The sequence below is a fragment of the Pristiophorus japonicus genome, chromosome 28, assembly GCF_044704955.1.
Source record: "Pristiophorus japonicus isolate sPriJap1 chromosome 28, sPriJap1.hap1, whole genome shotgun sequence".
Classification (NCBI taxonomy): Eukaryota; Metazoa; Chordata; class Chondrichthyes; family Pristiophoridae; genus Pristiophorus; species Pristiophorus japonicus.
In genome coordinates this window covers 11,083,904-11,108,914 of record NC_092004.1, presented here as the reverse complement: position 1 = coordinate 11,108,914, position 25,011 = coordinate 11,083,904, and positions in this window count along the sequence as shown.

The following is a 25,011-nucleotide window of genomic DNA, read 5'->3' as shown; positions in this document are numbered from 1 at the left end:
AAGGGTCCATGGATTTGGTGCCTCAGTGTAAGTCGTCCCTGGATTAGATGCCTCAGTGTCAGGGGTCCCTGGATTTGACCCTCAGTGTAAGGGGTCGCTTGATTTGATGTCTGAGTGTAAGGGGTCCCTTGATTTGATGCCTCAGTGTAAGTGGTCCATGGATTTGATGTCTCAGTGTAATTGGTCCATGGATTTGGTGCCTCAGTGTAAGGGATCCCTGGATTTGATGCCTCAGTGTAAGGGGTCCCTGGATTTGATGTCTCAGTGTAAGGGGTCATTAAATTTCGTGTCTCAGTGTCAGGGCTCCATGGATTTGGTGCCTCAGTGTAAGGGGTCCATGGATTTGATGTCTCAGTGTAATGGGTCCATGGATTTTGTGCCTCAGTGTAAGGGATCCCTGGATTTGATGCCTCAGTGTAAGGGGTCCCTGGATTTGATGTCTCAGTGTAAGGGGTCATTAAATTTCGTGTCTCAGTGTCAGGGCTCCATGGACTTGGTGCCTCAGTGTAAGGGGTCCGTGGATTTGGTGACTCAGTGTAAGGGGTCCCTGGATTTGATGCCTCAGTGTAAGGGGTAACTGGATTTGATACCTCAGTGTAAGGGGTCCCTGGATTTGGTGTCTCAGTGTGACTGGTCCCTGGATTTGATGCATCAGTGTGAGGGCGCCCGAGATTTGATGACTAAGTGAAAGGGCTCCCTGGAGTTGATGCCTCAGTGTTAGGGGTCGCTGGATTTGATGCCTCATCGTAATGGGTCCCTGGATTTTGTGCCTCAGTGTCAGGATCCCTGGATTTGATGTCTCAGTGTAAGGGGTCCCTGGATTTGGTGTCTCAGTGTAAGGGCTCCATGGATTTGATGCCTCAGTGTAAGGGGTCACTGGATTTGATGCCGCAGTGTAAGATGTCCATGGATTTGGTGCCTCAGTGCAAGGGGTCCCTGGATTTGATGCCTCAGTGTAAGAGGTCGCTAGATTTGGTGCCTCAGTGTAGGGGGTCCCTGGATTTGGTGCCTCAGTAAAAGGGGTCCATGGATTTGGTGCCTCAGTGTAAGGGGTCCCTGGATTTGATGTCTCAATGTAAGTGGTCACTCAATTTGGTGTCTCAGTGTGAGGGGTTCCTCGATTTGGTGTCTCAGTGTAACGGCTCCCTGGATGTGATGCCTCAGAGTAAGTGGTCCCAGGATTTGATACCTCAGTGTAACAGGTCCCTGGATTTGATGCCTCAGCGTAAGTGGTCCATGGATTTGGTGCCTCAGTGTAAGCGGTCCCTGAATTTGATTTATCAGTGTCAGGGCTCCCTGGATTTGATGCCTCAGTGTAAGGGGTCCCTGAATTTGATGCCCCAGTGTATGGGCTGCCTGGATTTGAGGCCTCAGTGTAAGGGGTCCCAGGATTTGATGCCTCAGTGTAAGGGGTCCGTGGATTTGATGCAACAGTGTCTGCGGTCCCTAGATTTGGTATCTCAATGTAAGTGTCCCTAGATTTGATGCCTCAGTGTCAGGGGTCCCTCGATTTGATACCTCAGTGCAAGGGGTCCTTGGATATGATGTCTCAGTGTAATGGGGTCCCTGGATTTGGTGTCTGAGTTTAAGGGCTCACTGGATTTTGTGTCTCAGTATATGGGCTCCCTGGATTTGTTGCCTCAGTGTCAGGGTTCCCTGGATTTGATGTTTCACTGTCAGGGCTCCCAGGATTTGATGCCTCATTGTAAGGGGTCCCAGGATTTGTTGCCTCAGTGAAAGGGCTCCCTGGATTTGATGCCTCAGTGTAAAGGGTCCCTGGATTTGGTGTCGCAGTGTAAAGTGTCCCTGGATTTGATGCGTCAGTGTAAGGTGTCCCTGGATATGATGTCTCAGTGTCAGGGGTCCCTGGATATGGTGCCTGATTGTAAGGGGTCCCTGGAGTTTGTGTCTCAGTGCAAGGAGTCCCTGGATTTGGTGCCTCAGTGTAAGGGGTCTTGGATTTGATTCCTCAGTGTAAGGGGTCCCGGTATTTGATGTCTCAGTGTAAGGGGTCCCTGGATTTGATTTTCTCAGTGTAAGTGGTCCCTGGATTTGATGCCTCAGTCTAAGGGGTCCCTGGATTTGATGCATCAGTGTAAGGGGTCTTGGATATGATGCCTCAGTGTAATGGGTCCCTGGATTTGATGCCTCAGTGTAAGGGGTCCCTGGATTTGATGCATCAGTGTAAGGGGTCCCTGAATTTGAAGTCTCAGTTTAAGGGGTCCCAGGAGATGATGCATCAGTGTAATGGGTTCCCTGGATTTGGTGTCTCAGTGTAAGGGCTTCCTGGATTTGATGCCTCAGTGTAAGGGGTCCCTGAATTTGATGCCTCAGTTTATGGGCTCACTGGATTTGATGCCTCAGTGTAAGGAGTCCCTGGATTTGATGCATCAGTGTAAAGGGTCCCTGGATTTGACGCCTCAGTGTAATGGGTCGCTGATTAAATTGCCTCAATGTAAGGGATCCCTGGATTTGAAGCCTCAGTGTAAGGGGTCGCTGGATTTGATGTGTCTGTGTAAGGCGTCCCTGGATTTGATGCCTCAGTGTAAGGGTTCCCTGGATTTGATGCCTCAGTGTAAGGGGGTCCCTGGATTTGATGCCTCAGTGTAAGGGGTCCCTGGATTTGATGTCTCAGTGGAAGGGGGTCCCTGGATTTGATGCCTCAGTGTAAGTGGTTCCTGGATTTGATGCTTCAGTGTAAGGGGTCCCTGGATTTGATGCATCAGTGTAAGGGGTCTTGGATGTGATGCCTCAGTGTAAGGGAACCCTGGATTTGATGTCTCAGTGTCAGGGGTCCATGGATTTGATGCATCAGTTTAAGGGGTCCCAGAATTTGATGCATCAGTGTAATGGGGCCCTGGATTTGGTGCCTCAGTGTAAGGGCTCCCTGGATTTGATGCCTCAGTGTAAAGGATCCCTGGATTTGGTGTCGCAGGGTAAGGGGTCGCTGGATTTGATGCGTCAGTGTAAGGGGTCCCTGGATTTGATGCATGAGTGTGAGTGGTCTCTGAATTTGATGACTCAGTGTAAGGGGTCCCTGGAGTTTGTGTCTCAGTGGAAGGAGTCCCTGGATTTGGTGCCTCAGTGTAAGGGTTCTTGGATTTGATGCCTCAATGTTAGCGCTCCCAGGATTTGATGCCTCAGTGTAAGTGGTCCCTGGATTTGATGCATCAATGTAAGGGGTCCCTGGATTTGATGCCTCAGAAAAGGGGTCCCTGGATTATGTGCTTCATTGTAAGTGGTCCATGGATTTGGTGACTCAGAGTAAGTGGTCCTTGGATTTGATATCTCAGTGTAAGCGGTCCCTGAATTTGATATCTCAGTGTAAGGGCTCCCTGGATTTGATGCCTCAGTGTAAGGGGTCCCTGAATTTGATGCCCCAGTGTATGGGCTGCCTGGATTTCAGGCCTCAGTGTAAGGGGTCCCAGGATTTGATGCCTCAGTGTAAGGGGTCCGTGGATTTGATGCGAAAGTGTCTGCGGTCAATAGATTTGGTATCTCAATGTAAGGGGTCCCTAGATTTGATGCCTCAGTGTCAGGGATCCCTCGATTTGATAATTCAGTGCAAGGGGTCATTGGATATGATGTCTCAGTGTAATGGGGTCCCTGGATTTGGTGTCTGAGTTTAAGGGCTCACTGGATTTTGTGTCTCAGTGTATGGGCTCCCTGGATTTGTTGCCTCAGTGTCAGGGTTCCCTGGATTTGATGTTTCACTGTCAGGGCTCCCAGGATTTGATGCCTCATTGTAAGGGGTCCCAGGATTTGTTGCCTCAGTGAAAGGGCTCCCTGGATTTGATGCCTCAGTGTAAAGGGTCCCTGGATTTGGTGTCGCAGTGTAAAGTGTCATTGGATTTGATGCGTCAGTGTCAGGTGTCCCTGGATATGATGTCTCAGTGTCAGGGGTCCCTGGATATGGTGCCTGATTGTAAGGGGTCCCTGGAGTTTGTGTCTCAGTGGAAGGAGTCCCTGGATTTGGTGCTTCAGTGTAAGGGGTCTTGGATTTGATGCCTCAGTGTAAGGGGTCCCGGTATTTGATGTCTCAGTGTAAGGGGTCCCTGGATTTGATGTCTCAGTGTAAGTGGTCCCTGGATTTGATGCCTCAGTCTAAGGGATCCCTGGATTTGATGCATCAGTGTAAGGGGTCTTGGATTTGATGCCTCAGTGTAATGGGTCCCTGGATTTGATACCTCAGTGTAAGGGGTCCCTGGATTTGATGTCTCACTGGAAGGGGGTCCGTGGATTTGATGCCTCAGTGTAAGTGGTTCCTGAATTTGATGCCTCAGTGCAAGGGGTCCCTGGATTTGATGCATCAGTTTAAGGGGTCTTGGATTTGAGACCTCAGTGTCAGGGATCCCTGGATTTGATGTCTCAGTGTCAGGGGTCCATGGATTTGATGCATCAGTGTAAGGGGTCCCTGAAGTTGATGTCTCAGTTTAAGGGGTCCCAGAATTTGATGCATCAGTGTAATGGGGCCCTGGATTTGGTGCCTCAGTGTAAGGGCTCCCTGGATTTGATGCCTCAGTGTAAAGGATCCCTGGATTTGGTGTCGCAGGGTAAGGGGTCGCTGGATTTGATGCGTCAGTGTAAGGGGTCCCTGGATTTGATGCATGAGTGTAAGGGGTCTCTGAATTTGATGACTCAGTGTAAGGGGTCCCTGGAGTTTGTGTCTCAGTGGAAAGAGTCCCTGGATTTGGTGCCTCAGTGTAAGGGTTCTTGGATTTGATGCCTCAATGTAAGGGCTCCCTGGATTTGATGCCTCAGTGTTAGTGGTCCCTGGATTTGATGCATCAGTGTAAGGGGTCCCCGAATTTGATGTCTCAGTTTAAGTGGTCCCAGGAGTTGATGCATCAGTGTAATGGGGTCCTTGGATTTGGTGACTCAGTGTAATGGCTCCCTGGATTTGATGCCTCAGTGTAAGGGGTCCTTGGATTTGATGCCTCAGTGTAAGGGGTCCCTGGATTTGATGCCTCAGAAAAGGGGTCCCTGGATTATGTGCTTCATTGTAAGTGGTCCCTGGATTTGATGCCTCAGTGTAAGGGGTCCCTGGATTTGGTGTCGCAGGATAAAGTGTCCCTGGATTTGATGCGTCAGTGTAAGGTGTCCCTGGATATGATGTCTCAGTGTCAGGGGTCCCTGGATATGGTGCCTGATTGTAAGGGGACCCTGGAGTTTGTGTCTCAGTGTAAGGAGTCCCTGAATTTGGTGCCTCAGTGTAAGGGGTCTTGGATTTGATGCCTCAGTGTAAGGGGTCCCGGTATTTGATGTCTCAGTGTAAGGGGTCCCTGGATTTGATGTCTCAGTGTAAGTGGTCCCTGGATTTGATGCCTCAGTCTAAGGGATCCCTGGATTTGATGCATCAGTGTAAGGGGTCTTGGATTTGATGCCTCAGTGTAATGGGTCCCTGGATTTGATGCCTCAGTGTAAGGGGTCCCTGGATTTGATGCATCAGTGTAAGGGGTCCCTGAATTTGATGTCTCAGTTTAAGGGGTCCCAGAATTTGATGCATCAGTGTAATGGGGCCCTGGATTTGGTGCCTCAGTGTAAGGGCTCCCTGGAATTGATGCCTCAGTGTAAAGGATCCCTGGATTTGGTGTCGCAGGGTAAGGGGTCGCTGGATTTCATGCGTCAGTGTAAGGGGTCCCTGGATTTGATGCCTCAGTATAAGGGTTCCCTGGATTTGATGCATCAGTTTAAGGGGTCTTGCATTTGATGCCTCAGTATAAGGTGTCCCTGGATTTGATGTCTCAGTGTAAGAGGTCCCTGGATTTGATGCCTCAGTGTAAGGGGTCCGTAGATTTCATGCATCAGTGTAAGGGGTCCCTGAATTTGATGTCTCAGTGTAAGAGGTCCCTGGATTTGATGCCTCAGTGTAAGGGGTCGCTGATTATAATGCCTCAGTGTAAGGGGTCCCTGGATGTGATGCCTCAGTGTAAGAGGTCCCTGGATTTGATGTCTCTGTGTAAGGCGTCCCTGGATTTGATGCCACAGTGTGAGGGTTCCCTGGATTTGATTCCTCAGTGTAAGGGGTCCCTGGATTTGATTCTCGGATTATGCCGTCCCTGGATTTGATATCTCAGTGTAAGGTGTCCCTGGAGTTTGTGTCTCAGTGGAAGGAGTCCCTGGATTGGGTGCCTCAGTGTAAGGGTTCTTGGATTTGATGCCTCAATGTCAGGGCTCCCTGGATTTGATGCCTCAGTGTAAGTGGTCCCTGGATTTGATGCATCAGTGTAAGGGGTCCCTGGATTTGATGCCTCAGAAAAGGGGTCCCTGGATTATGTGCTTCATTGTAAGTGGTCCATGGATTTAGTGACTCAGAGTAAGTGGTCCCTGGATTTGATATCTCAGTGTAAGCGGTCCCTGAATTTGATGTCTCAGTGTAAGGGCTCCCTGGATTTGATGCCTCACTGTAAGGGGTCCCTGAATTTGATGCCCCAGTGTATGGGCTGCCTGGATTTGAGGCCTCAGTGTAAGGGGTCACAGGATTTGATGCCTCATTGTAAGGGGTCCGTGGATTTGATGCGACAGTGTCTGCGGTCCCTAGATTTGGTATCTCAATGTAAGGGGTCCCTAGATTTGATGCCTCAGTGTCAGGGGTCCCTCGATTTGATACCTCAGTGCAAGGGGTCATTGGATATGATGTCTCAGTGTAATGGGGTCCCTGGATTTGGTGTCTGAGTTTAAGGGCTCACTGGATTTTGTGTCTCAGTGTATGGGCTCCCTGGATTTGTTGCCTCAGTGTCAGGGTTCCCTGGATTTGATATTTCACTGTCAGGGCTCCCAGGATTTGATGCCTCATTGTAAGGGGTCCCAGGATTTGTTGCCTCAGTGAAAGGGCTCCCTGGATTTGATTCCTCAGTGTAAAGGGTTTGGTGTCGCAGTGTAAAGTGTCCCTGGATTTGATGCGTCAGTGTAAGGTGTCCCTGGATTTGATATTTCACTGTCAGGGGTCCCTGGATATGGTGCCAGATTGTAAGGGGTCCCTGGAGTTTGTGTCTCAGTGTAAGGAGTCCCTGGATTTGGTGCCTCAGTGTAATGGCTCCCTGGATTTGATGCCTCAGTGTAAGGGGTCCTTGGATTTGATGCCTCAGTGTAAGGGGTCCCTGGATTTGATGCCTCAGAAAAGGGGTCCCTGGATTATGTGCTTCATTGTAAGTGGTCCCTGGATTTGATGCCTCAGTGTAAGGGGTCCCTGGATGTGGTGTCTCAGTGGAAGGGGTCCCTGCATTTGGTGTCTCTGTGTCAGTGGTCCCTGAATTTGGTGCCTCAGTGTAAGTGGTCCCTGGATTTGATGCCTCAGTGTAAGTGGTCCCAGGATTTGAGGCATCAGTGTAATGGGGTTCCTTGATTTGGTGCCTCAGTGTAAGGGTTCCCTGGATTTGGTGCCTCAGTGTATGGGCTCCCTGGATTTGATGCCTCAGTTTTACGGGTCCCTGGATTTGATGTCTCAGTGTCAGGGCTCCCAGGATTTGATGCCTCAGTGTAATGCGGTCCCTGGATTTGGTGTCTCAGTATAAGGGGTCCCTGGATTTGATGCCTCAATGTAAGGGATCTCTGGATTTGATGTCTCAGTGTAAGGGGTCCCTGGATTTGATGCCTCAGTGTAAGAGGTTCCTGGATTTGATGCCTCAGTGTAAGGGGTCCCTGGATTTGATGCCTCAGTGTGAGTGGTCCCTGAATTTGATGCATCAGTTTAAGGGGTCTTGCATTTGATGCCTCAGTGTAAGGTATCCCTGGATTTGATGTCTCAGTGTAAGAGGTCCCTGGATTTGATGCCTCAGTGTAAGGGGTCCCTGGATTTGATGCATCAGTGTAAGGGGTCCCTGAATTTGATGTCTCAGTGTAAGAGGTCCATGGATTTGATGCCTCAGTGTAAGGGGTCGCTGATTATAATGCCTCAGTGTAAGGGGTCACTGGATGTGATGCCTCAGTGTAAGAGGTCCATGGATTTGATGTCTCTGTGTAAGGCGTCCCTGGATTTGATGCCACAGTGTGAGGGTTCCCTGGATTTGATGCCTCAGTGTAAGGGGTCCCTGGATTTGATTCTCGGATTAAGCCGTCCCTGGATTTGATATCTCAGTGTAAGGTGTCCCTGGAGTTTGTGTCTCAGTGGAAGGAGTCCCTGGATTTGGTGCCCCAGTGTAAGGGTTCTTGGATTTGATGCCTCAATGTAAGGGCTCCCTGGATTTGATGCCTCAGTGTAAGTGGTCCCTGGATTTGTTGCATCAGTGTAAGGGGTCCCTGGATTTGATGCCTCAGAAAAGGGGTCCCTGGATTATGTGCTTCATTGTAAGTGGTCCATGGATTTGGTGACTCAGAGTAAGTGGTCCCTGGATTTGATATCTCAGTGTAAACGGTCCCTGAATTTGATGTCTCAGTGTAAGGGCTCCCTGGATTTGATTCCTCAGTGTAAGGGGTCCCTGAATTTGATGCCCCAGTGTATGGGCTGCCCGGATTTGAGGCCTCAGTTTAAGGGGTCACAGGATTTGATGCCTCATTGTAAGAGGTCCGTGGATTTGATGCGACAGTGTCTGCGGTCCCTAGATTTGGTATCTCAATGTAAGGGGTCCCTAGATTTGATGCCTCAGTGTCAGGGTTCCCTGGATTTGATATTTCACTGTCAGGGCTCCCAGGATTTGATGCCTCATTGTAAGGTGTCCCAGGATTTGTTGCCTCAGTGAAAGGGCTCCCTGGATTTGATGCCTCAGTGTAAACGGTCCCTGGATTTGGTGTCGTAGTGTAAAGTGTCCCTGGATTTGATGCGTCAGTGTAAGGTGTCCCTGGATATGATGTCTCAGTGTCAGGGGTCCCTGGATATGGTGTCTGATTGTAAGGGATCCCTGGAGTTTGTGTCTCAGTGTAAGGAGTCCCTGGATTTGGTGCCTCAGTGTAAGGGGTCTTGGATTTGATGCCTCAGTGTAAGGGGTCCCGGTATTTGATGTCTCAGTGTAAGGGGTCCCTGGATTTGATGTCTCAGTGTAAGTGTTCCCTGGATTTGATGCCTCAGTCTAAGGGGTCCCTGGATTTGATGCATCAGTGTAAGGGGTCTTGGATTTGATGCCTCAGTGTAATGGGTCCCTGGATTTGATGCCTCAGTGTAAGGGGTCCCTGGATTTGATGCATCAGTGTAAGGGGTACCCTGAATTTGATGTCTCAGTTTAAGGGGTCACAGGAGTTGATGCATCAGTGTAATGGGATTCCTGGATTTGGTGTCTCAGTGTAAGGGCTCCCTGGATTTGATGCCTCAGTGTAAGGGATCCCTGAATTTGATGCCTCAGTTTATGGGCTCACTGGATTTGATGCCTCAGTGTAAGGGGTCCCTGGATTTGATGCATCAGTGTAAAGGGTCCCTGGATTTGATGCCTCAGTGTAATGGGTCGCTGATTATAATGCCTCAATGTAAGGGGACCCTGGATTTGAAGCCTCAGTGTAAGGGGTCCCTGGATTTGATGTGTCTGTGTAAGGCGTCCCTGGATTTGATGCCTCAGTGTAAGGGTTCCCTGAATTTGATGCCTCAGTGCAAGGGGGTCCCTGGATTTGATGCCTCAGTGTAAGAGGTCCCTGGATTTGATGTCTCAGTGGAAGGGGGTCCCTGGATTTGATGCATCAGTGTAAGTGGTTCCTGGATTTGATGCCTCAGTGTAAGGGGTCCCTGGATTTGATGCATCAGTTTAAGGGGTCTTGGATTTGATGCCTCAGTGTAAGGGATCCCTGGATTTGAAATCTCAGTGTCAGGGGTCCATGGATTTGATGCATCAGTGTAAGGGGTCCCTGAAGTTGATGTCTCAGTTTAAGGGGTCCCAGAATTTGATGCATCAGTGTAATGGGGCCCTGGATTTGGTGCCTCAGTGTAAGGGCTCCCTGGATTTGATGCCTCAGTGTAAAGGATCCCTGGATTTGGTGTCGCAGGGTAAGGGGTCGCTGGATTTGATGCGTCAGTGTAAGGGGTCCCTGGATTTGATGCATGAGTGTAAGGGGTCTCTGAATTTGATGACTCAGTGTAAGGGGTCCCTGGAGTTTGTGTCTCAGTGGAAAGAGTCCCTGGATTTGGTGCCTCAGTGTAAGGTTTCTTGGATTTGATGCCTCAATGTAAGGGCTCCCTGGATTTGATGCCTCAGTGTAAGTGGTCCCTGGATTTGATGCATCAGTGTAAGGGGTCCCCGAATTTGATGTCTCAGTTTAAGTGGTCCCAGGAGTTGATGCATCAGTGTAATGGGGTCCTTGGATTTGGTGTCTCAGTGTAAGGGGTCCCTGCATTTGGTGTCTCTGTGTCAGTGGTCCCTGGATTTGGTGCCTCAGTGTAAGTGGTCCCTGGATTTGATGCCTCAGAAAAGGGGTCCCTGGATTAAGTGCTTCATTGTAAGTGGTCCCTGGATTTGATGCCTCAGTGTAAGGGGTCCCTGGATGTGGTGTCTCTCTGTCAGGGGTCCCAGGATTTGAGGCCTCAGTGTAAGGTTTCCCTGGATTTGATGCGTCAGTGTAAGTGGTCCCTGGATTTGAGGCCTCAGTTTAAGGGGTCCCAGGATTTGAGGCATCAGTGTAATGGGGTTCCTGGATTTGGTGCCTCAGTGTAAGGGTTCCCTGGATTTGGTGCCTCAGTGTATGGGCTCCCTGGATTTGATGCCTCAGTTTTACGGGTCCCTGGAATTGATGTCTCAGTGTCAGGGCTCCCAGGATTTGATGCCTCAGTGTAATGCGGTCCCTGGATTTGGTGTCTCAGTATATGGGGTCCCTGGATTTGATGCCTCAGTGTAAGGGATCCCTGGATTTGATGTCTCAGTGTAAGGGGTCCCTGGATTTGATGCCTCAGTGTAAGAGGTTCCTGGATTTGATGCCTCAGTATAAGGGGTCCCTGGATTAGATGCCTCAGTATAAAGGGTCCCTGGATTTGATGCATCAGTTTAAGGGGTCTTGGATTTGATGCCTCAGTGTAATGTGTCCCTGGATTTGATGTCTCAGTGTAAGAGGTCCCTGGATTTGATGCCTCAGTGTAAGGGGTCCCTGGATTTGATGCATCAGTGTAAGGGGTCCCTGAATTTGATGTCTCAGTGTAAGAGGTCCCTGGATTTGATGCCTCAGTGTAAGGGGTCGCTGATTATAATGCCTCAGTGTAAGGGGTCCCTGGATGTGATGCCTCAGTGTAAGAGGTCCCTGGATTTGATGTCTCTGTGTCAGGCGTCCCTGGATTTGATGCCACAGTGTGAGGGTTCCCTGGATTTGATGCCTCAGTGTAAGGGGTCCCTGGATTTGATTCTCGGATTAAGCCGTCCCTGGATTTGATATCTCAGTGTAAGGTGTCCCTGGATTTGGTGTCTCAGTGTCAGGGGTCCCTGGATATGGTGCCTGAATGTAAGGGATCCCTGGATTTGGTGCCTTAGTGTAAGGGGTCCATGGAGTTTGTGTCTCAGTGTAAGGAGTCCCTGGATTTGTTGCCTCAGTATCAGGGTTCTTGGATTTTATGCCTCAATGTAAGGGATCCCTGCATTTGATGCCTTAGTGCAAGTGTTCCCTGGATTTTGTGTCTCATTGTCAGGGGTCCCTGTATTTGGTGCCTTCGTGTAAGAGGTCCCGGGATTTGGTGTCTCAATGTATGGAGTCCCTGGATGTGGTGTCTCAGTGTAAGGGGTCTCTGCATTTGGTGTTTCTGTATCAGGGGTCCCTGGATTTGGTGCCTCAGTGTAAGTGGTCCCTGGATTTGATGCCTCAGTGGAAGTGGTCCCAGGATTTGATGCAACAGTGTAATGGAGTCCCTGGATTTGGTGCCCCAGTGTATGGGCTCCCTGGATTTGGTGCCTCAGTGTAAGAGGTCCCTGGATTTGATGTCTCAGTGTGAGGGCTCCCAGGATTTGATGCCTCAGTGTAATGGGGTCCCTGGATTTGGTGTCTCAGTGTAAGGGGTATCTGGATTTGATGCATCAGTGTAAGGGGTTCCTGGATTTGGTGTCTCAGTGTCAGGGGTCTTTGGATATGGTGCCTGATTGTAAAGGGTATATGGATTTTGTGTCTTCGTGTAAGGCGTTCCTTGTTTTGATGCCTCAGTGTAAGGGTTCCCTGGATTTGATGCATCAGTGTAAGTGGTCCCTGAATTTGATGTCTCAGTGTATGGGCTGCCTGGATTTGATGCCTCAGTGTAAGGGGTCCCTGAATTTGATGCCTCAGTGTATATGCTGCCTGGATTTGAGGCCTCAGTGTAAGGGGTCCTTGGAATTGATGCATCAGTGTAAGGGGTCGCTGAATTTGATGTATCAGTGTAAGTGGTCCCAGGATTTGATGCATCATTGTAAGTGGTTTATGGATTTGATGCCTCGTGTAAGACGTCCCTCGATTTGATGACTCAGTGTAAGAGGTCCCTGGATTTGATGTCTCTGTGTAAGGCGTCCCTGGATTTGATGCCACAGTGTGAGGGTTCCCTGGATTTGATTCTCGGATTAAGCCGTCCCTGGATTTGATATCTCAGTGTAAGGTGTCCCTGGATTTGGTGTCTCAGTGTCAGGGGTCCCTGGATATGGTGCCTGATTGTAAGGGATCCCTGGATTTGGTGCCTTAGTGTAAGGGGTCCATGGAGTTTGTGTCTCAGTGTAAGGAGTCCCTGGATTTGTTGCCTCAGTATCAGGGTTCTTGGATTTTATGCCTCAATGTAAGGGATCCCTGGATTTGATGCCTTAGTGCAAGTGTTCCCTGGATTTTGTGTCTCAGTGTCAGGGGTCCCTGTATTTGGTGCCTTCGTGTAAGAGGTCCCTGGATTTGGTGCCTCAGTGTAAGTGGTCCCTGGATTTGATGCCTCAGTGGAAGTGGTCCCAGGATTTGATGCAACAGTGTAATGGAGTCCCTGGATTTGGTGCCCCCGTGTATGGGCTCCCTGGATTTGGTGCCTCAGTGTAAGAGGTCCCTGGATTTGATGTCTCAGTGTGAGGGCTCCCAGGATTTGATGCCTCAGTGTAATGGGGTCCCTGGATTTGGTGTCTCAGTGTAAGGGGTCCCAGGATTTTGTGCCTGAGTGTAAGGGCTCCCTGGATGTGATGCCTCAGTGTAAAGGTCCCTGGATTTGGTGTCGCAGTGTAAGGGGTATCTGGATTTGATGCATCAGTGTAAGGGGTTCCTGGATTTGGTGTCTCAGTGTCAGGGGTCTTTGGATATGGTGCCTGATTGAAAAGGGTATATGGATTTTGTGTCTTCGTGTAAGGCGTTCCTTGTTTTGATGCCTCAGTGTAAGGGTTCCGCGGATTTGATGCATCAGTGTAAGTGGTCCCTGAATTTGATGTCTCAATGTATGGGCTGCCTGGATTTGATGCCTCAGTGTAAGGGGTCCCTGAATTTGATGCCTCAGTGTATATGCTGCCTGGATTTGAGGCCTCAGTGTAAGGGCTCCTTGGAATTGATGCATCAGTGTAAGGGGTCGCTGAATTTGATGTATCAGTGTAAGTGGTCCCAGGATTTGATGCATCATTGTAAGTGGTTTATGGATTTGATGCCTCAGTGTAAGAGGTCCCTGGATTTGATGCCTCAGTGTAAGAGGTCCCTGGATTTGATGTCTCTGTGTAAGGCGTCCCTGGATTTGATGCCACAGTGTGAGGGTTCCCTGGATTTGATGCCTCAGTGTAAGGGGTCCCTGGATTTGATTCTCGGATTAAGCCGTCCCTGGATTTGATATCTCAGTGTAAGGTGTCCCTGGAGTTTGTGTCTCAGTGGAAGGAGTCCCTGGATTTGGTGCCTCAGTGTAAGGGTTCTTGGATTTGATGCCTCAATGTAAGGGCTCCCTGGATTTGATGCCTCAGTGTAAGTGGTCCCTGGATTTGAGGCATCAGTGTAAGGGATCCCTGGATTTGATGCCTCAGAAAAGGGGTCCCTGGATTATGTGCTTCATTGTAAGTGGTCCATGGATTTGGTGACTCAGAGTAAGTGGTCCCTGGATTTGATATCTCAGTGTAAGCGGTCCCTGAATTTGATGTTTCAGTGTAAGGGCTCCCTGGATTTGATGCCTCAGTGTAAGGGGTCCCTGAATTTGATGCCCCAGTGTATGGGCTGCCCGGATTTGAGGCCTCAGTGTAAGGGGTCACAGGATTTGATGCCTCATTGTAAGGGGTCCGTGGATTTGATGCGACAGTGTCTGCGGTCCCTAGATTTGGTATCTCAAACGAAGGGGTCCCTAGATTTGATGCCTCAGTGTCAGGGGTCCCTCGATTTGATACCTCAGTGCAAGGGGTCATTGGATATGATGTCTCAGTGTAATGGGGTCCCTGGATTTGGTGTCTGAGTTTAAGGACTCACTGGATTTTGTGTCTCAGTGTATGGGCTCCCTGGATTTGTTGCCTCAGTGTCAGGGTTCCCTGGATTTGCTATTTCACTGTCAGGGCTCCCAGGATTTGATGCCTCATTGTAAGGGGTCCCATGATTTGTTGCCTCAGTGAAAGGGCTCCCTGGATTTGATGCCTCAGTGTAAAGGGCCCCTGGATTTGGTGTCGCAGTGTAAAGTGTCCCTGGATTTGATGCGTCAGTGTAAGGTGTCCCTGGATAAGATGTCTCAGTGTCAGGGGTCCCTGGATATGGTGCCTGATTGTAAGGGGTCCCTGGAGTTTGTGTCTCAGTGTAAGGAGTCCCTGGATTTGGTGCCTCAGTGTAAGGGGTCTTGGATTTGATGACTCAGTGTAAGGGGTCCCGGTATTTGATGTCTCAGTGTAAGGGGTCCCTGGATTTGATGTCTCAGTGTAAGGGCTCCCTGGATTTGATGCCTCAGTGTAAGGGGTCCCTGAATTTGATGCCCCAGTGTATGGGCTGCCCGGATTTGAGGCCTCAGTGTAAGGGGTCACAGGATTTGATGCCTCATTGTAAGGGGTCCGTGGATTTGATGCGACAGTGTCTGCGGTCCCTAGATTTGGTATCTCAATGTAAGGGGTCCCTAGATTTGATGCCTCAGTGTCAGGGGTCCCTCGATTTGATACCTCAGTACAAGGGGTCATTGGATATGATGTCTCAGTGTAATGGGGTCCCTGGATTTGGTGTCTGAGTTTAAGGACTCACTGGATTTTGTGTCTCAGTGTATGGGCTCCCTGGATTTGTTGCCTCAGTGTCAGGGTTCCCTGGATTTGCTATTTCACTGTCAGGGCTCCCAGGATTTGATGCCATATTGTAAGGGGTCCCATGATTTGTTGCCTCAGTGAAAGGGCTCCCTGGATTTGATGCCTCAGTGTAAAGGGCCCCTGGATTTGGTGTCGCAGTGTAAAGTGTCCCTGGATTTGATGCGTCAGTGTAAGGTGTCCCTGGATATGATGTCTCAGTGTCAGGGGTCCCTGGATATGGTGCCTGATTGTAAGGGGTCCCGGGAGTTTGTGTCTCAGTGTAAGGAGTCCCTGGATTTGGTGCCTCAGTGTAAGGGGTCTTGGATTTGATGACTCAGTGTAAGGGGTCCCGGTATTTGATGTCTCAGTGTAAGGGGTCCCTGGATTTGATGTCTCAGTGTAAGTGGTCCCTGGATTTGATGCCTCAGTCTAAGGGGTCCCTGGATTTGATGCATCAGTGTAAGGGGTCTTGGATTTGATGCCTCAGTGTAATGGGTCCCTGGATTTGATGCCTCAGTGTAAGGGGTCCCTGGATTTGATGCATCATGTAAGGGGTCCCCGAATTTGATGTCTCAGTTTAAGGGGTCCCAGGAGTTGATGCATCAGTGTAATGGGATTCCTGGATTTGGTGTCTCAGTGTAAGGGCTCCCTGGATTTGATGCCTCAGTGTAAGGGATCCCTGAATTTGATGCCTCAGTTTATGGGCTCACTGGATTTGATGCCTCAGTGTAAGGGGTCCCTGGATTTGATGCATCAGTGTAAAGGGTCCCTGGATTTGATGCCTCAGTGTAATGGGTCGCTGATTATAATGCCTCAATGTAATGGGACCCTGGATTTGAAGCCTCAGTGTAAGGGGTCCCTGGATTTGATGTGTCTGTGTAAGGCGTCCCTGGATTTGATGCCTCAGTGTAAGGGTTCCCTGAATTTGATGCCTCAGTGCAAGGGGGTCCCTGGATTTGATGCCTCAGTGTAAGAGGTCCCTGGATTTGATGTCTCAGTGGAAGGGGGTCCCTGGATTTGATGCATCAGTGTAAGTGGTTCCTGGATTTGATGCCTCAGTGTAAGCGGTCCCTGGATTTGATGCATCAGTTTAAGGGGTCTTGGATTTGACGCCTCAGTGTAAGGGATCCCTGGATTTGATGTCTCAGTGTCAGGGGTCCATAGATTTGATGCATCAGTGTAAGGGGTGCCTGAAGTTGATGTCTCAGTTTAAGGGGTCCCAGAATTTGATGCATCAGTGTAATGGGGCCCTGGATTTGGTTCCTCAGTGTAAGGGCTCCCTGGATTTGATGCCTCAGTGTAAAGGATCCCTTGTTTTGGTGTCGCAGGGTGAGGGGTCCCAGGATTTGATGCGTCAGTGTAAGGGGTCTCTGAATTTGATGACTCAGTGTAAGGGGTCCCTGGAGTTTGTGTCTCAGTGGAAGGAGTCCCTGGATTTTGTGCCTCAGTGTAAGGTTTCTTGGATTTGATGCCTCAATGTAAGGGCTCCCTGGATTTGATGCCTCAGTGTAAGTGGTCCCTGGATTTGATGCATCAGTGTAAGGGGTCCCCGAATTTGATGTCTCAGTTTAAGTGGTCCCAGGAGTTGATGCATCAGTGTAATGGGGTCCTTGGATTTGGTGTCTCAGTGTAAGGGGTCCCTGCATTTGGTGTCTCTGTGTCAGTGGTCCCGGGATTTGGTGCCTCAGTGTAAGTGGTCCCTGGATTTGATGCCTCAGAAAAGGGGTCCCTGGATTATGTGCTTCATTGTAAGTGGTCCCTGGATTTGATGCCTCAGTGTAAGGGGTCCCTGGATGTGGTGTCTCTGTGTCAGGGGTCCCAGGATTTGAGGCCTCAGTGTAAGGGGTCCCTGGATTTGATGCCTCAGTGTAAGTGGTCCCTGGATTTGAGGCCTCAGTTTAAGGGGTCCCAGGATTTGAGGCATCAGTGTAATGGGGTTCCTGGATTTGGTGCCTCAGTGTAAGGGTTCCCTGGATTTGGTGCCTCAGTGTATGGGCTCCCTGGATTTGATGCCTCAGTTTTACGGGTCCCTGGAATTGATGTCTCAGTGTCAGGGCTCCCAGGATTTGATGCCTCAGTGTAATGCGGTCCCTGGATTTGGTGTCTCAGTATAAGGGGTCCCTGGATTTGATGCCTCAGTGTAAGGGATCCCTGGATTTGATGTCTCAGTGTAAGGGGTCCATGGATTTGATGCCTCAGTGTAAGAGGTTCCTGGAATTGATGCCTCAGTATAAGGGATCCCTGGATTTGATGTCTCAGTGTCAGGGGTCCATGGATTTGATGCATCAGTGTAAGGGGTCTCTGAAGTTGATGTCTCAGTTTAAGGGGTCCCAGAATTTGATGCATCAGTGTAATGGGGCCCTGGATTTGGTGCCTCAGTGTAAGGGCTCCCTGGATTTGATGCCTCAGTGTAAAGGATCCCTTGTTTTGGTGTCGCAGGGTAAGGGGTCCCAGGATTTGATGCGTCAGTGTAAGGGGTCCCTGGATTTGATGCATGAGTGTAAGGGGTCTCTGAATTTGATGACTCAGTGTAAGGGGTCCCTGGAGTTTGTGTCTCAGTGGAAGGAGTCCCTGGATTTGGTGCCTCAGTGTAAGGTTTCTTGGATTTGATGCCTCAATGTAAGGGCTCCCTGGATTTGATGCCTCAGTGTAAGTGGTCCCTGAATATGATGCATCAGTGTAAGGGGTCCCCGAATTTGATGTCTCAGTTTAAGTGGTCCCAGGAGTTGATGCATCAGTGTAATGGGGTCCTTGGATTTGGTGTCTCAGTGTAAGGGGTCCCTGCATTTGGTGTCTCTGTGTCAGTGGTCCCTGGATTTGGTGCCTCAGTGTAAGTGGTCCCTGGATTTGATGCCTCAGAAAAGGGGTCCCTGGATTATGTGCTTCATTGTAAGTGGTCCCTGGATTTGATGCCTCAGTGTAAGGGGTCCCTGGATGTGGTGTCTCTGTGTCAGGGGTCCCAGGATTTGAGGCCTCAGTGTAAGGGGTCCCTGGATTTGATGCCTCAGTGTAAGTGGTCCCTGGATTTGAGGCCTCAGTTTAAGGGGTCCCAGGATTTGAGGCATCAGTGTAATGGGGTTCCTGGATTTGGTGCCTCAGTGTAAGGTTTCCCTGGATTTAGTGCCTCAGTGTATGGGCTCCCTGGATTTGATGCCTCAGTTTTACGGGTCCCTGGAATTGATGTCTCAGTGTCAGGGCTCCCAGGATTTGATGCCTCAGTGTAATGCGGTCCCTGGATTTGGTGTCTCAGTATAAGGGGTCCCTGGATTTGATGCCTCAGTGTAAGGGATCCCTGGAGTTGATGTCTCAGTGTAAGGGGTCCCTGGATTTGATGCCTCAGTGTAAGAGGTTCCTGGATTTGATGCCTCAGTATAAGGGGTCCCTGGATTTGATGCCTCAGTATAAGGGGTCCCTGGATTTGATGCATCAGTTTAAGGGGTCTTGGATTTGATGCCTCAGTGTAATGTGTCCCTGGATTTGATGTCTCAGTGTAAGAGGATCCTGGATTTGATGCCTCAGTGTAAGGGGTCCCTGGATTTGATGCATCAGTGTAAGGGGTCCCTGAATTTGATGTCTCAGTGTAAGAGGTCCCTGGATTTGATGCCTCAGTGTAAGGGGTCGCTGATTATAATGCTTCAGTGTAAGGGGTCCCTAGATGTGATGCCTCAGTGTAAGAGGTCCCTGGATTTGATGTCTCTGTGTAAGGCGTCCCTGGATTTGATGCCACAGTGTGAGGGTTCCCTGGATTTGATGCCTCAGTGTAAGGGGTCCCTGGATTTGATTCTCGGATTAAGCCGTCCCTGGATTTGATATCTCAGTGTAAGGTGTCCCTGGATTTGGTGTCTCAGTGTCAGGGGTCCCTGGATATGGTGCCTGATTGTAAGGGATCCCTGGATTTGGTGCCTTAGTGTAAGGGGTCCATGGAGTTTGTGTCTCAGTGTAAGGAGTCCCTGGATTTGTTGGCTCAGTATCAGGGTTCTTGGATTTTATGCCTCAATGTAAGGGATCCCTGGATTTGATGCCTTAGTGCAAGTGTTCCCTGGATTTGGTGACTCAGTGTCAGGGGTCCCTGTATTTGGTGCCTTCGTGTAAGAGGTCCCTGGATTTGGTGTCTCAGTGTAAGGAGTCCCTGGATGTGGTGTCTCAGTGTAAGGGTTCTCTGCATTTCGTGTTTCTGTATCAGGGGTCCCTGGATTTGGTGCCTCAGTGTAAGTGGTCCCTGGATTTGATGCCTCAGTGGAAGTGGTCCCAGGATTTTATGCAACAGTGTAATGGAGTCCCTGGATTTGGTGCCCCAGTGTATGGGCTCCCTGGATTTGGTGCCTCAGTGTAAGAGGTCCCTGGATTTGATGTCTCAGTGTGAGGGCTCCCAGGATTTGATGCCTCAGTGTAATGGGGTCCCTGGATTTGGTGTCTCAGTGTAAGGGTTCCCAGGATTTTGTGCCTGAGTGTAAGGGCTCCCTGGATGTGATGCCTCAGTGTAAAGGTCCCTGGATTTGGTGTCGCAGTGTAAGGGGTATCTGGATTTGATGCATCAGTGTAAGGGGTTCCTGGATTTGGTGTCTCAGTGTCAGGGGTCTTTGGATATGGTGCCTGATTGTAAAGGGTATATGGATTTTGTGTCTTCGTGTAAGGCGTTCCTTGTTTTGATGCCTCAGTGTAAGGGTTCCCTGGATTTGATGCCTCAGTGTAAGTGGTCCCTGAATTTGATGCCTCAGTGTATGGGCTGCCTGGATTTGATGCCTCACTGTAAGGGGTCCCTGAATTTGATGCCTCAGTGTATATGCTGCCTGGATTTGAGGCCTCAGTGTAAGGGGTCCTTGGAATTGATGCATCAGTGTAAGGGGTCGCTGAATTTGATGTATCAGTGTAAGTGGTCCCAGGATTTGATGCATCATTGTAAGTGGTTTATGGATTTGATGCCTCAGTGTAAGAGGTCCCTGGATTTGATGCCTCAGTGTAAGAGGTCCCTGGATTTGATGTCTCTGTGTAAGGCGTCCCTGGATTTGATGCCACAGTGTGAGGGTTCCCTGGATTTGATGCCTCAGTGTAAGGGGTCCCTGGATTTGATTCTCAGATTAAGCCGTCCCTGGATCTGATATCTCAGTGTAAGGTGTCCCTGGATTTGGTGTCTCAGTGTCAAGGGTCCCTGGATATGGTGCCTGATTGTAAGGGGTCCCTGGGGTTTGTGTCTCAGTGTAAGGAGTCCCTGAATTTGGTGCCTCAGTGTAAGGGGTCCCTGGAGTTTGTGTCTCAGTGTAAGGAGTCCCTGGATTTGTTGCCTCAGTATCAGGGTTCTTGGATTTTATGCCTCAATGTAAGGGATCCCTGGATTTGATGCCTTAGTGCAAGTGTTCCCTGGATTTGGTGTCTCAGTGTCAGGGGTCCCTAGATTTGGTGCCTTCGTGTAAGAGGTCCCTGGATTTGGTGTCTCAATGTATGGAGTCCCTGGATTTGATTCTTCAGTGTAAGGGGTCCCTGGATTTTGTGCCTCAGTGTAATGGGTCCCTGGACGTGGTGTCTCAGTGTAAGGAGTCACTGGATGTGGTGTCTCAGTGTAAGGGGTCTCTGCATTTGGTGTTTCTGTGTCAGGGTTCCCTGGATTTGGTGCCTCAGTGTAAGTGGTCCCTGGATTTGATGCCTCAGTGGAAGTGGTCCCAGGATTTGATGCATCAGTGTAATGGAGTCCCTGGATTTGGTGCCCCAGTGTATGGGCTCCCTGGATTTGGTGCCTCAGTGTAAGGGGTCCCTGGATTTGATGTCTCAGTGTGAGGGCTCCCAGGATTTGATGCCTCAGTGTAATGGGGTCCCTGGATTTGGTGTCTCAGTGTAAGGGGTCCCAGGATTTTGTGCCTGAGTGTAAGGGCTCCCTGGATGTGATGCCTCAGTGTAAAGGTCCCTGGATTTGGTGTCGCAGTGTAAGGGGTATCTGGATTTGATGCATCAGTGTAAGGGGTTCCTGGACTTGGTGTCTCAGTGTCAGGGGTCTTTGGATATGGTGCCTGATTGTAAAGGGTATATGGATTTTGTGTCTTCCTGTAAGGCGTTCCTTGTTTTGATGCCTCAGTGTAAGGGTTCCCTGGATTTGATGCATCAGTGTAAGTGGTCCCTGAATTTGATGTCTCAGTGTATGGGCTGCCTGGATTTGATGCCTCAGTGTAAGGGGTCCCTGAATTTGATGCCTCAGTGTATATGCTGCCTGGATTTGAGGCCTCAGTGTAAGGGGTCCTTGGAATTGATGCATCAGTGTAAGGGGTCGCTGAATTTGATGTATCAGTGTAAGTGGCCCCAGGATTTGATGCATCATTGTAAGTGGTTGATGGATTTGATGCCTCAGTGTAAGAGGTCCCTGGATTTGATGCCTCAGTGTAAGAGGTCCCTGGATTTGATGTCTCTGTGTAAGGCGTCCCTGGATTTGATGCCACAGTGTGAGGGTTCCCTGGATTTGATGCCTCAGTGTAAGGGGTCCCTGGATTTGATTCTCAGATTAAGCCGTCCCTGGATCTGATATCTCAGTGTAAGGTGTCCCTGGATTTGGTGTCTCAGTGTCAAGGGTCCCTGAATTTGGTGTCTCAGTGTAAGGAGTCCCTGGATTTGTTGCCTCAGTATCAGGGTTCTTGGATTTTATGCCTCAATGTAAGGGATCCCTGGATTTGATGCCTTAGTGCAAGTGTTCCCTGGATTTGGTGTCTCAGTGTCAGGCGTCCCTGGATTTGGTGCCTTAGTGTAAGAGGTCCCTGGATTTGGTGTCTCAATGTAAGGAGTCCCTGGATTTGATGCTTCAGTGTAAGGGGTCCCTGGATTTTGTGCCTCAGTGTAATGGGTCCCTGGATGTGGTGTCTCAGTGTAAGGGGTCACTGCATTTGGTGTTTCTGTGTCAGGGGTCCCTGGATTTGGTGCCTCAGTGTAAGTGGACCCTGGATTTGATGCCTCAGTGTAAGTGGTCCCTGGATTTGATGTCTCAGTGTTAGGGGTCCCGGGATTTGATGCCTCAGGCTAAGAGGTCACTGTATTTGTTGTCTCAGTGTAAGGAGTCCCTGGATTTGTGCCTCAGTGTAAGTGGTCCCAGGATTTGATGCATCATTGTAAGTGGTCCCTGGATTTGATGCCTCAGTGCAAGGGGTCCCTGGATTTGATGCCTCAGTGTCAGGGATAATTGGGTTTGGTTCTCAGTGTAAGGGTTCCCTGGATTTCATGCCTCAGGGTAAGTTGTCCCTTGATTTGGTGTCTCAGTGTAAGAGGTCCCTTGGTTTGATGCCTCTGTGTAAGGAGTCCCTGGATTTGATGTGTCAGTGTCAAGGTTTCCTGGATATGATGCCTCACTGTTCGGGGATCCTGCATTTGGTGCTTCAGTGGAAGTGGTCCCTGGATTTGAGGCATCAGTGTAATGGCGTCCCTGGATTTGGTGCTTCAGTGTAATGGGATCCCTGGATTTGGTGCCTCAGTGCAAGGGGTCCCTGGATTTGATGCGTCAGTGTAAGGTGTCCCTGGATAAGATGTCTCAGTGTCAGGGGTCCCTGGATATGGTGCCTGATTGTAAGGGGTCCCTGGAATTTGTGTCTCAGTGTAAGGAGTCCCTGGATTTGGTGCCTCAGTGTAAGGGGTCTTGGATTGGATGACTCAGTGCAAGGGGTCTCTGGATTTGATGCCTCAGTGCAAGGGGTCCCTGGATTTGATGCATCATTGTAAGTGGTCCCTGGATTTGATGCCTCAGGGTAAGGGGTCCCTGCATTTGATGCGTCAGTGTAAGGGCTCCCTGGATTTGATGCCTCAGTGCAAGTTGTCCCTTGATTTGGTGTCTCAGTGTAAGGGGTCCCTGGATTTGATGTCTCTGAGTAAGGGGTCCCTGGATTTGATGTCTCAGTGTAAGGGGCCCCTGGATTTGACGTCTCAGTGTAAAGGTTCCCTGGATTTGATGCCTCAGTGCAAGGGCTCCCTGGATTTGATGCCTCAGTGTAAAGGGTCCTTTGATTTGGTGTCGCAGTGTAAGGGGTCCCTGAATTTGATGCATCATTGTAAGTGGTCCCTGGATTTGATGCCTCAGAATAAGGGGTCCCTGGATTAGGTGTCGCAGTGTAAGGTTTCCCTGGATTTGATGCTTCAGGGTAAGGGGTCCCTGCATTTGATGCGTCAGTGTAAGGGCTCCCTGGATTTTATGCCTCAGTGTAAGGGCTCCATGGATTTGATGCCTCAGTGTAAGTTGTCCCTTGATTTGATGCCTCTGTGTAAGGTGTCCCTGGATTTGATGCCTCACTGTTAGGGGTCCCTGGATTTGATGCCTCAGTGTAAGGGCTCCCTGGATTTGATGCCTCAATGTAGGTTGTCCCTTGATTTGGTGTCTCAGTGTATGGGGTGCCGGGATTTGATGTCTCAGTTTAAAGGGTCCCTTGATTTGGTGTCGCAGTGTAAGCGGTCCCTGGATTTGTAGTCTCAGTGTAAGGGGTCCCAGGATTTGATGCATCAGTGTAATGGGGTCCCTGGATTTGATGCCTCAGTGCAAGGGGTCCCTGGATTTGGTGTCTCAGTGTAAGGAGTTCCTGGATTTGGTGCCTCAGTGTAAGTGGTTCCAGGATTTGATGCATCATTGTAAGTGGTCCCTGGATTTGATGGCTCAGTGTAAGGGATCCCTGGATTTGGTGCCTCAGTGCAAGGGGTCTCTGGATTTGATGCGTCATTGTAAGGTGTCCCTGGATAAGATGTCTCAGTGACAGGGGTCCCTGGATATGGTGCCTGATTGTAAGGGGTCCCTGGAGTTTGTGTCTCAGTGTAAGGAGTCCCTGGATTTGGTGCCTCAGTGTAAGGGGTCTTGGATTGGATGACTCAGTGTAAGGGGTCCCTGGATTTGATGTCTCAGTGCAAGGGGACCCTGGATTTGATGCCTCAGTGCAAGGGGTCCCTTTTTTGATGCATCATTGTAAGTGATCCCTGGATTTGATGCCTCAGGGTAAGGGGTCCCTGCATTTGATGCGTCAGTGTAAGGGCTCCCTGGATTTGATGCCTCAGTGCAAGTTGTCCCTTGATTCGGTGTCTCAGTGTAAGGGGTCCCTGGATTTGATGCCTCTGTGTCAGGGGTCCCTGGATTTGATGCATCATTGTAAGTGGTCCCTGGATTTGATGCCTCAGTGTAAGGGGTCCCTGAAGTAGGTGTCGCAGTGTAAGGGTTCCATGGATTTGATGCCTCAGGGTAAGGGGTCCCTGCATTTGATGCGTCAGTGTAAGGGCTCCCTGGATTTGATGCCTCAGTGTAAGGGCTCCCTGGATTTGATGCCTCAGTGTAAGTTGTCCCTTGATTTGGTATCTCAGTGTAAGGGGTCCCTGGATTTGATGCCTCAGTGTAAAGGGTCCCTTGATTTGGTGTCGCACTGTAAGCGCACCCTTTATTTGATTCCTCAGTGTCAGGGGTCCCTGGATTTGAAGTCTCAGTGTAAGGGGTCCCAGGATTTGATGCATAAGTGTAATGGGGTCACTGGATTTGATGCCTCAGTGTAAGGGGTCCCTGGATTTGGTGTTTCAGTGTAAGGAGTTCCTGGTTTTGGTGCCTCAGTGTACGTGGTGCCAGGATTTGATGCATCATTGTAAGTGGTCCCTGGATTTGATGGCTCAGTGTAAGGGGTCCCTGGATTTGGTGTCTCAGTGTAAGTGTTCGCTGGATTTGTTGCCTCAGGGTAAGGGGTCCCTGCATTTGATGCGTCAGTGTAAGGGCTCCCTGGATTTGATGCCTCAGTGCAAGTTGTCCCTTGATTTGGTGTCTCAGTGTAAGGGGTCCCTGGATTTGATGTCTCTGTGTAAGGGGTCCCTGGATTTGATGTCTCAGTGTAAAGGTTCCCTGGATTTGATGCCTCAGTGTAAGGGCTCCCTGGATTTGATGCCTCAGTGTAAAGGGTCCCTTGATTTGGTGTCGCAGTGTAAGGGGTACCTGGATTTGAAGACTCAGTGTAAGGGGTCCCTGGATTTGGTG